The sequence below is a fragment of the Lathyrus oleraceus genome, chromosome 3 (genome assembly GCF_024323335.1).
Source record: "Lathyrus oleraceus cultivar Zhongwan6 chromosome 3, CAAS_Psat_ZW6_1.0, whole genome shotgun sequence".
Lineage (NCBI taxonomy): Eukaryota > Viridiplantae > Streptophyta > Magnoliopsida > Fabales > Fabaceae > Lathyrus > Lathyrus oleraceus.
The window spans coordinates 239,945,989-239,958,962 of NC_066581.1; the positions used below are offsets into that span (position 1 = coordinate 239,945,989).

Sequence of the window (12,974 nt, forward strand, 5' to 3'; positions counted from 1 at the left end):
GATACTCCTAGTAAAAATATGATGGCTTTAAGACGGGCAATATGAGAAAAATATTTATCAACGTCAAACCTTTCAATTTTGATAATTCTGGTACGCAAATATCAGATCTCGTATGCGATGTCACGACACTAATATCAGGACTTCAAACAACAATAATAGTAAGCAGATAACAGATGTTGTATACGATGTCACAACACCAGGATTAGGATATGTCACACTATAAACAATTATGCAGATAACAGATGTTGTATACGATGTCAGAACACCAAGTTTAGGATATGTCACACCAGAAACAATAACAGTATTAGATTGAAGTTCTAAATAGCCAATGGTTTTTCAAACTTCTCACTTAATCGCTACCCGTGTAATTTCTATCTAGGGCATACCTAGATATGAGACCCCTCTCACTTCTCTTCAATCACACAACAATGAGAATAACTAAAAAACAAACAAAGAACAAAAGATAAACTTCCAATGAAACATAATGCACTCTTTCTTAAAAGCTCATGAGTGATTCACAATTATAACTCAATTAACTCAATCCAATTCAAGTATCAAAGAGATACTAGAATGGCTCACAAATAACAACAACAACTAAACCCTAACAACAACAATTTCCAGCGCAACTCTCTCTTTGGTACATTAGGTTTAGTAACTCCCTCTTTATATTGCCTTTTGTAAGCATGGGCTTAGGCATAAAAAATAAGCAGATCCAAAACAAATCAAATCAAGTTAAATCAATTCAACTCTGATGTCTCATTAAATGTTTTGATATCTGTCTGCAGAATCAAATCAAATATTTCCTTAAATGTTTCAACATCCATTCTGCACAATCTTCTGCAGAATCAAATCAAATTTGATCTAATGCTTCCTTAAAATGTATCAAAATCCCTTTTTATGAAGCAAGTGCACAGTTGAAAATGAAACAAGAGTTCCTGAAATAAACCTTCTTGGACGCCAAATATGATAGCTAAATATTCAGAGATTCTTCAAATATCTCACAATAAAATAATTCTTCCAAGTAAAACAAAACATGCAAAGATGTCTGATCAACATGTCACGACATCTTGCTCAACATCTTGTTGTGATACAAGTTTTAACAAAATTGCTACCAATCATAAAAACACAGAACTAACAATATCCCCCTTTGACAAATTTTGACTAAAACAACCTTTGCATAATATAGCTGGAGAAAAGATAAAACAACAGCAATAATCACAAGCACAAAAACCAATCACTTGGTATAACACCAAGACATATCAGAGGCACACACAACAGAAACAAGTAGTAGAAACCCAACCTCACATCAAAGACATAGAGATAAATAAACTCTCACACCCCAATCCTCCTCCAGAAACAAAATGTCAGGACATTTTGTTTGACATCACAGCAAGCACACAACAGCCTAAGCACCAACATAATTCTCTGAAACAAAATGTTAGGACATTTTGTATGACATCACAACAAGTACACAACAACCTAAGCAGAAACAGAATTCTCTGAAACAAAATGTCAAGACATTCTGTCTGACATCACCACAAGTACACAACAACCTTGGTACAAACAAATCAAACTTCCCCTGAATGTCATGACCAGCAGCACATAAATAACTCCCTATGTCACACAGGAAGCATACCCCCCCCCAAAGAAACAACCTTAATAGAGAATACAAAAATATCAAGAGCATAACTAGACATCTCTACACTATCTACTCCCCCTTTTTAGCCAGTATATGACAAACCAAGCAAACCTTCATCAATGGTAACAAAACAATAGAGCAAAGCAGTAGTAGAACATGTGAGTTAGAGGTACAGACCATGGCACACAGAGGTGCAATAATCAAGGAAAAGGCCTACAAAAAACATGCAAAATCAAACAAAAAAATAAACAGCTCATATGTCAGCTGAAGCATCTGATTCATTCCTTGCTGACTCAATGTTTGACTCAATGTTTTCCACATTTTCTGAAGCATTAGTCTGCTGAGATGATGTTCCAACATATTCATCGGCATTAGTCCCTTTTACACCTAGTTGAATCATCAACCACAACATTAATGGATTCCATCACGCCCTTGGTTATGGAGTTAAATACTTTGTAAGCTCTACTGTTTGTAGAGTAACCAAGAGATATCCCTTTGAGATTCAGATGTCCAAGCTTTTGGTGCCACAACTTGACTTCACCTTCCTTGGACATTAGGCATGTGGAAGAACAAGTAGTTTCATGTGGAACAAGCTTAGGTTTCCACTCCTTTCTAGTTTTAATCATTACATGATTAGCCCTAGGATGTGTTGGATGTTTTCAATAACCATGCAGTATGTAGCAGAAAGGCTTTATATGTCCATATTTACCACAATAATGACATTTCCAAGGCAAAAACTTGACTTTAGTTTGAGTTTCCTAATGTCTGGCAGGATGTTGTAACATTTGGTTGGACATCATGGGCTCATACTCCTTTCTGGAGGAATAAATTTTGTGACAGGGGTTTTTCCTTGTTTATTTTGCTATTGGTAATTAAAACCTATGCCTTTTAAGTTTCCAACCGTTTTTCCAACTTAAAGTATTTCATCTAGCATATCAGACCCATTGTTCAACATTCTTATGGATTTGGTCATATTTTCAAGTTTAGAAGACAATAGAGTTACCTCATTTTCAAGATCAGTTACAATAGATAAAGGTTTCTCTTTTTCAGCTTGTTGTTGAGCTACGATTCTCTTTTGCTCTTCTCCTGTCTTACACACCTCTTCACTTCTGACACAAAGCTCTTTGTAGGAAGCAACTAATTCATCATAAGAGACATCCTCATCATAATAATCTGTAGGATCAAGCGCTTACCACTGTGCTAAAAGCATTTGCTGTTAGTGAGGGTGCAACTTTATTTCCTTATAGTATGAGATCTCAGGGGCTGCACCTAAAGCAAGGTTTGTAAGCTCCCTCTAAGCGCCATGGGTTGGGATGTTAAGCCCATTCAAATCCCTAAGGGTGACGCTGGATTTATTTATCAAACAATCTCTCCCCCCCCCCCCTCCCCAGTGTCAGCCGGGGGGATTCGAACCCATAACCAAGCTCTGATACCACTTGTATGATCAAGCGCTTACCACTGCGCTAAAAGCAATTGCTGTTAGTGAGGGTGCAACTTTATTTCCTTATAGTATGAGCCCTCAGGGGCTCCACCTAAAGCGAGGTTTGTAAGCTCCCTCTAAGCACCATGGGTTGGGATGTTAAGCCCATTCGAATCCCTAAGGGTGACGCTGGATTTATTTATCCAACATAATCTTCATCAGATTCATATATACCAGTGAAACCTGTAACTTGCTAAGTAGTTTCATCATCAGTTTCACCTTCAGAATCATCATAGGAAGAAAGAGGAAAACCCTTCTTTTGTTTCTTGAGATACGTGGACATTACTTTGACCAAAACCCTCACATTCATGACACTGAATACCTTTTCCCTGATTGGGCTTTTCTTCTATTCTTTCTTTTCTCTATGAATCACTATTCTTGCTGATGTCAGATGAGATGTTCTTGACATTTGGTCTCGACTTCCTGTCCATTCCCTTCAGCACCTTGTTGAATTATCTCTTAAGAAGTCCAATAGCATTATACATTCCCTCATCAGTATCCAAGTCATATTGGTCCTCTCCATCTTCAGTGTTGGATACAAAATCTATGCTCTTGTTCTTCTTTTCATATATGTCACTAATACCCAATTCAAAAGTTTGGAGTGACCCAACAAGTTCATCTACTCTCATGTTGCTGATGTCTTGGGCTTCTTCAATGGTTGTGACCTTCATGTCAAATTTCTTAGGTAGGAACCTGAGAATTTTTCTAACCAGCTTTTCTTCTGACATCTTCTCTTCTAAGGCACTAGATGAATTTTCAATTTTAAGAACATTCATGTGAAAATCATGAATACTCTCATCATCTTTCATCTTTAGATTCTCAAATCTGGTAGTGGGAAGCTGAACTCTAGACATCTTCACTTTAGATGTGCCTTCATGGGTGGTTCTGAGAATTTCCCATGCATCTTTCGCCATAATACAAGTGTTTATTCACCTGAATATGTTTTTGTCAACTCCATTGAATAGAGAATTCACAGCTTCAAAGTTTCTAAGAGCTCATTCATCTTGTTCCTTAGACCAGTCCTATTCAGGCTTCAAGTCAGTAGTAGCCTTCCCATCTTTGTCCTTCATAACAGGATGTTCCCAGCCCTTAATGAATGCTTTCCAAGTCTTGCTATCTGTAGGATGATTCTTAATAATACTTGTTGATGGTTATTTTCTTTTAGTATCACTATCTTTATCATCATCTAAATTTTCATATGCTTCAATAGACTGCACATTGTTTCTTATATTCTCAGTAACACCTTGCTCAATATTATGACTAGAAAGATCATACTATTCATCCTCATAGGGAGTCACTTTAGTTTGAACATCATTAAAAATGAGTTTTAAAGGTTTTATTAGTGATTTTGTGCGCTTATTAAACACTATATACTTTTTGTTTTTATTTTAACACAAAGGCATCACTACCGATAGACTTCAACCACTAATCAATATAGTGTATAGACATTGTCCTAGTTCCGGGTGCTTCAATTTTTTTAATAATGGTGTCACAAAAGTACCAACATAAACATATATGTTTACTGTTGAAACTTAGAACCACAAGATTGGTGGAAATTATCGAGTATGGAGAGAGAGAAAGAGAGAGAGGGGGGGAAAGAGATGGTAGGCTGATGCTTGGCTTCTTGTGGAGCCTAGAGCATCGATCACTCTGTCTGCATGCTCCGATATTGAAGTAGAATGGATAATTCACTATGTCTTTCTCTGTGCCAAAAATTGATGCCAAAAGTTCCACCATTGAAGACGAATAAATGTAAAATCATTTGATTTAATTTAATACGGAGTAAGGAATTTTTCTACGTTAGGGTTTTGTTGATTTTGTAAGGATGGGATTGGTTATAAGTTTCTTCTTAATTCTAGATTGTTCATGACATTAAATCTAAGTGAAAATTATTTTGATTAATTATTGTATGTGAAAAAATAACAACAAGCTGGTTTACCCGAGAGGTTAAGGGGGAAGTCTTAAGATCTTCTGCACGTAAGTGCGCGTGGCTTCGAACCCCACAGCCAGCAATGTTTTTTTCCTAATTGTTGTATACTACATAAAAACTAATGTTATACAAATATTTTCTACTTCAATTTTTTTAAAATAATTTTTTTTCTCACCAAATTAAATACTTTTTTGCTTTGATGATCTTCTAACATTTTCTTCCATTTTGTCTTCAACGGAGGCTGGTTTTGTACCTTCCAGCACTGCATCAATGCATTTCTTATTAGTGTAACTGGTTGACATATTATGACAACCGATTGCACTCTACTGCAACTCTTTTATTTTGTTGAAAATGGCATTCCTACTAATCATGATCCTTCTATTTGTTGCGTCAAATATTTTGTAACCATCGGTAGAGTGATACCCTACAAGAATAATCAATTCTCCATTATCACCCAATTTCTTTCTAAGTTATTCCGCCACACGTTAATATGCTATCGAACCGAAAACTCTCAAGTGACTTAGATTCGGTTTAAGTCCAGGCCATGTTTCCTCTTGTGTAATATTTTCAAGCTTTTTTGTTGGAAATGTATTCAAAAAATATGTAGCTTAGTGTAACACCTCAAAATTTGCCCTCCTCTCTTGGGACTAGCTTAGCATATTGCATTTCATATTTAGGGCATTAGTCATTGCATATTTCATATCATGTGGAAAAGACAAGTCATCCTCCAAAGTCTTTCTCAGGAGATAGAGAGGTTAAGAGATGCAAGCCTGAGGGTCTCATAAATTGATCACCAATCATCTGAGGGTTTGTGCTCCAATTAGGGTTTCTTGGTCCTTCAAGGAGGTTGAGAATTATCTTGGTTGCAATGGTACATCATCATCATCATGGTTATGTCTTCCTCAAAGGCTCATTGTTTATGCTCAGATTCTTTGGGATTAGGGTTTTGACCTCTAGTCAACCCTAATCAGTTGCATTCTACCAGTCAGGGATTTTCAAGGAGATGAGGTATTTGGTGATGGTGTGGATCACATGATCATTTTGAAGAGCTTATTAGAGATAGGGGTTCATTTTGGAGCCATTTCATCAGGTGGTTGAGGCTCAAAATCATCTGTGCGTGACCAAGTCATCTGTCAACCTAGAAAGTCAACAGAAAGTCAACTGAGGGCTAGGAGGTGGAGAAATGAGTTTCAACATCTCATTCATGTCCAAACAATGCTTATTCATCATGCCAAAGATCAAGGTTGAAGAATTTGAGGTCAAGTCAAAAGTTTCCAAAAGTGGAAAGTTTTTGGTTCAAATTCAACTTGATCTTACATCATCAAAAAAGCTTCAAATGAAATTTTGTCCAACAAGAAAGTTGAAGATCTCTTTCTCCCATTTCCAAAAAGTCCAAGATCATGAATTTATTATGAATGGTTGAAGAGATATGATCAAATCATTGCCACGTGTACATGGAGCTTCAAATGAGCATATCTTTTGATCCATAACTCCAAATTAAGTGGTTCTTTTTGCAATATTCTTCTCTTGACCTCTAATTTCTAAATCATGCATCACATTACATAAAATCTCATCATATAATCACTTGCATATCCATGCTTTTTTTGGAGGGAAATTGCAAAATTCAAAAATGGTGCATTGTATGGACTTTCTACCATTGCCATTGAGTTTAAAAAAGGATTTTAAGTGAAAATGATCAAGGGATTGGTACTGTTCACGTGTAATTGGTACATGCACCATGCATTTTCAAAATTTTGCAAAACACCTTATTTTCATTAACCAAATTAAACATGGATTAGCAAGGTGATTAGGAGAGCATATATATACTCTAATCATAACAGAATTGGAGGAGGTTAATCACAATTCACCATTTCTAGATCTAGTTTCTCTCTCCTTCCAAAATTTTCTTCAAACCAAAATTCAAATTTCTTCAACATAACACCTTGTTTTTGTTGAAGATTCATGATCAGTGAGTTGATTAAAGTGTGAATCAAGTATTGGTTTGTTGAATTCGTGCAAGAACCAAGCAATTGAAGTTCAAGAACTCAAATATGGAAGTTCAAAATTAAGCTAGATCTACAAGTTTCCAAGCTTCCAATTCATCATCAAACATCATATCAAGTATTCTGGAGTGGATTAGAAGCATTTGGAGCTTTGAATCGTGCAAAACAAGGAACTGCTCTTCAAGAGGTGAGTTTTTCGAGCTTCATAATTTCACAATTCATGTAGATATTCTTGTAGATATTCTTGTAGATCTTGCTTTGCTGGTAATTCTGGTGGAAATTTCGTGTGATTTGGCTAAAAATTGAGTGAGTTATGCTTGATTGAAGTTTCACATGTCTAACTTTATTTGATTCATTTTGCATGATTAATGATGGATTAGCATGAATTGATGATGGATCTATAACATACATTGCATGAGGATTTGATTGATATAATTTTTTTTGGATTCTGAGCATTTCTGGAAATCTGGAAAAATCTGGAAAAACTCCATTGAAGTTCATGCGTGTTCATCATTTTCTGCATGAAGAAGATGAAGATTCATCATTGCGTCGGTTTTTGTGACGGTTTTGACCGTCGCTATTTCCCTAGGGCTTTTCAGCCAAAACGGTGTCGTTTCCTTGGGCGCGCGCTTGCTTTCAAAAATGAACATGGTTCGATTTTGGCCGAAGGCACAATATTCAAATGTTTTCATCATTTTATGCTTTCCCTCCAATTCACATGCATTGCCTCATTTTGATTTTCATTTTTTTTATCAACTTGTAAAATGCATAACAAATTGAAAAATGATCCAAAAAATGCCTGGTTTTTTGCTACTTGTTCCTTAGGATGTCTAGCTTTTTATCATGATAATTGCTGAAGTTGTGCATGGCTGGATTTTAAATGGTGCTATAATATGTGATCATGTGTGCATTTGTGACCTTGCCTTGCTCTTTCTATTGTGAAATGCTTGATTTTAATCCAATGGACCTGAAATTTTACATGATGATTCTAGACATGTTAATGGATGTTTTAGGTTTGGTTTGGTATTTTTCTCATTTACCATTTCTATTTTATGCTTGTGTTTGCATGGTGTGACAATTTGTGTCACACAATTTGATGATCAACTTGTGCAATTTAATTTCCATATCAAATGACCTCTAATGCTTCTGATTATTGGTATGATGGATGTTATGGATGTATTGAATGCTCCTGAATTTTTCCAGAATTATTTGAATCATTTCTGTTTTGATTTGGAATTTTCATTCTCAATGTTCATATGTATGCTTTGAATTGGTCTTTGATTTCTCTTGCGCATAAAATGAACTTGCTTGATGATTTTGTTTTGGTCCTTTTTAGGACTTGTTCTTGATTGATTAAATATGATTTGTGTTGAATATCCAGTTGTGTTTTGGCTTTTTGATCCACCTTTGACCCTAGGCTTTGACCTAGTGGTTTGTTACTTACATTTGGGTTGTGAATTTCAGGTTCAAGTATGCATCTCCATGATTGATCTTGCTCCTTCATTTGAGCTTGGTCATTTGTTATTATTGGCTAACACTTGCTGTTTTGTAGGTTGAGGATAATTCATTTGTGTTTGCCTTAGGGCTTACTCATTGTGCATATTGATTTGTCTGTCTGTTTGATAGTGACTGTTGACTGTTGTCTGAGTATTGTACTGATTGGTTTAGTTGTTTCCACAGGTACGTAAGTTGCTTTAAGTTCATTTGAACTTTGCTTTGCTTGCTTGTGGTTGGCATACCACTTAGGTATAATCCCTTAATCTTCATGTAGTCTGGAAGACCTGTCATGTTACTTTGGCAGGCACCTGTCTGAAGCCCTCCTTAAGAGGCAATGTTTGTGGTTGTTTAATTTTGTGCCAAGCAGGTTAAGTCCTCTTAAGAGGCAATTGGCAGATAGAAGGGATGTGTAATACATCCCCTTCTATTCAGTTGTGTCATTCACTTTGCTCACACCATGTGTTGATGCATTGTGAATAAGAACCCAAGATCTTATAGAGTCCATCATTTGTGGAGAAGAGTTCCTACATTCTGAACTCCCACACTTTCTATTGATTAAAGCTCTCCCAGGCCAGGGATAAGAGCTATGAGGCACACCCCTCATTCCCATTTCCTCTGCTTCACCCTAACTCTCAATGTTAGGGTTAAGAGCTCAAAACACCCCATTCCAGTTGGCTTGTTTCTACAGCCTAGCCTTGTATGAGCCATTTGTTTGCATATAGTGTGTGTGCTTGTATTTGCTTGATTGTGCTGTTTAGGTTAGGTTGCTTCCTGTGCAACTTAGGATAGAGACTTCAACATAGGGATCGTATGCATGACAACTTCTAGGCTCGAGTCGTAGTCTCCCTAGTAGCTTGTTATCTCCCTTGTCTCTGGTTAGGTTAGAAGTTCTTTCCCTGTTTAGGGGAACTATATTGCCCTGATCCTCATACCAGATGAGGTACGTAGGCAGGAGATCGTGCGAGGTCTCTCCGGGCACCCTTTTTCTTTTTGTGTGTGTTTGCTTGACAGCTAGCAGGCTCGAGTACCAGACTCCCTGTTAGCTTGTTTGTTCAACCTTTGTGTTTCTTTTGACGACTCAGCGTCCGGTTAACCTCTTGTTTGCTTGGAGTCTGACGTAAGTCCAGCGATTGGCATTCGGTTTCCTGTGTTTGTTTGTGTGGAGTCTGACGTAAGTCCAGCGATTGGCAGTCGGTTTCCTGTGTTTGTTTGTGTGGAGTCTGACGTAAGTCCAGCGATTGGTAGTCGGTTTCCTGTGTTTGTTTGTGTGGAGTCTGACATAAGTCCAGCGATTGGCAGTCGGTTTCCTGTGTTTGTTTGTGTGGAGTCTGACGTAAGTCCAGCGATTGGCAGTCGGTTTCCTGTGCTTGTTTGTGTTTGTGTGCTTGGAGTCTGATGTAAGTCCAGCGATTGGCATTCGGTTTCCTTGTTTGTGTTTGGTTGTGAGGAGTCTGATGTAAGTCCAGCAATTGGCAGTCAGTTTCCTGTTTGTGTTTTGTTTGGCGTGTGTTAGCCGAGCTACGAGTGCTCTGATTCTTTCTCTGGTCAGAGAAGATACGTATGCATAGGATGCGACATCCTAGCGAGCACGTTTCCCCTGTTCCCAAACTACGTCGACTCTGATGTTTGTGTCTGACAAACTACGTAGGCCCAGGATGCGATATCCTGCCGAGTCCGTTTTTTCCGTCTTTCATCTGTGTTTGATTCCAGCGTGTGTGCAGTTTGTGAGCAGTTTTCAGAAACCTTTCTTCTATTCTTTTGAGCGTGGATCCCGTCGAGTACGACGGACGTGAGGGGTGCTAATACCTTCCCCTTGCGTAACCGACTCCCGTACCCTGTAATCTTCGGTCGTAAGACCATTTCCTTTCCAGGTTTACTTCGAGCGTTTCCTTTCCCTCCTTTGGGATAAATAACGCACGGTGGCGGCTCTGTTTGTTTGTTTTTTTCGCCGGTTGTTTTTCGCGGATGCGACACTTAGGACACTACTTCTCCTCATAACTCTTTCAACAAGTTCTTCCCTTTCAACATTCTTCTCACCATGTTCATGATCGAGTGATTCTTCCTTTTGGAAACACTATTATATTATGGTATATAAGGCGGTACTACCTTATGTACTATGCCTTTTTGATCACAAAACCTACCAAATTCATTTTAGACATTTTTTCTTCCACCATCTGTTTTGAGAACTTTGATTTTGTGATCGCTTTTCCTTTCAACCATGGGCTTGAACTTCTTAAACACTTTAAGAACCTCGTCCTTTCCCTTGATTACGTATGCCCGTGGTTTTATACTATGATAATCAATGAGTGTGATAAAATATCTATTGTCACCAATGGAATCAACTTCCATCGGTCCACACACATCAGAATACACCACATCAAGGTGACACTTGGTTCTAAAACATGCATCCTTGCTGAATTTTCCCTTATGTTGCTTCGTTTGCACACAGTCTTGATAAATTTCAGCTGGTATGTTTATCAATGGGAATCTGGTAACCATCTTTTTCCTTTGCAAGACGTTGAGATCTTTAAAGTTGAGATGGCCAACCCTATAATGCCATAACAATTATTCTCTACTAGCTCCAATTGCATGACACCTATGCTCCATAACCTTCAACTCAACATTGAAAATTCTATTGGGAGCCATAGAGGCTTTTAGGACCAAAACATTGTTTGCATCCATAACGCATAACATCTTGTTCTCCGTATGAATATTGTAATCCTTGCCAAGAAATTGGCCAATACTTAGAAGATTACACTTTATTTTGGGGATATTAAATACATCATTTATCAAAGAATTTCCACCATCCATTCTCTTGATCGATATATCACTGATCTCTTCCACCGCTAGAGTGGTATCATCTACGAACTTTACTTTGTTATTCATGAAACAATTGATTGTAACAAACCAATATTTCCTCTGTGATGAACACCCAGAGTCCAAATACCATTGATTAATTGCATTGCACTGCTTCTTTCAAAGTCACCATTACATTTTCTTTAGCATGTAACTGATTGGCATAAAACTACAAACGGTTACACTTTGGTTCTACAATGTTTTTCAAACTACTGATACTATCTTGCCACCTTTTGATGATGCATTCTCCTTCTGTAATCATAACCAAGATTTTGCTCTCATCATCAAACTCTTGTCTTGTAACTTGAGGTTCTTTCTTGTTGGCATTGCACTCTTCTAAAAAATGAAAAAGCTTTTGACAATTCAAGCATTGTACACTGATCTTTTCAATGATCCTTCTTTATCCTCTACCTCTTACATTTCTACCTCTAGATTTGTTTGATCCAACAGCCATATTACCATTATTTTCACCCTTTTGGAATGTTGATTTTTTTGAACTTTAGGATTCTCTTCCACCAAAATTTTGAAATTTCCCTTAACCTTTGTTCATATGCCACTTTTCCTTCACCCTTTTGGTTCGCTCATTGAAACAGGCTTGCAAAGCAATCTCTAAAGTTTCCTTATCAACATTTATTTCCTCCATTTTCTGCTCATGTCCATCAAGAGAGCTCTGCAACTCCTCTTTGCTAATCGTTGCAAGATCATTTGATTCCTCCATCGTAACCACTACATTGTCAAATAGTAGCGTCAAAGAACCCCAAGACTTTCGCGACAACATACTACACTATGACCGTTTCTCCACATGCCTTCACTTTATTTACCAATATTGCAATACTCATTGTAAATTCATAAATTATTTCCTTCTTTTCGATTTTAATCAACTCGAGTTGCCTCTTATAAGTTTGTACGCTCACCACATTTTCCTCATCATATACTTCATAAGTTTTCTCCTAGATTTTCCAAGCTTGCTTCGAAGTTGTACAATCACCTGCTTTCTAAAAATTATCTACAACAACACATTAATGGAGCAAAAACAACGCCTTGTAACATTTCATCTTCTCTTCCTTATGCCTAGACCTTTGTGCATCCGTTGCACCTTCTACAAATGGAGTAACACCATTCTTGATCACTTCAAGAACATCTTGATAATCTAAAAACACATTCATTTGTTTGCACCAATTCTTGTAATTATTCGTATTGAGAATCAAGATATTTGCAGGGATTTTTTCATTGGAAACTGAAGTGATCATTTTTGCACACTGGGTGTTTTATGGATCGAACCTCGCCCTAAATGCCAAATGTTTGAACTTGGCACCACCCGATTGGGGAATATTATTGAGCTTGGAATGGGATATATATATATATATATATATATATATATATATATATATATATATATATATAGAGAGAGAGAGAGAGAGAGAGAGAGAGATGGAGTACAATTATAAAACAAATAAAACTGAAAAGTCGCAGGTATAACTGGTTGACATATTATGCCAATCGGTTGCACTACTTTACATACTCAATTTTAGCTAAAGAGTTCCAGGTGTAACCGGTTGACATAAAAGT

General features: G+C 37.2%; 1 non-coding gene across 1 annotated transcript; it reads left to right on the top strand.

Annotated features, from left to right (window-relative positions):
- The first annotated feature begins 5,048 nt into the window (after positions 1 to 5,048).
- Positions 5,049 to 5,131, top strand: TRNAL-UAA (transfer RNA leucine (anticodon UAA)). Its single transcript has one exon. It is a non-coding gene; the product is annotated as a tRNA-Leu (tRNA).
- Positions 5,132 to 12,974: the final 7,843 nt, after the last annotated feature.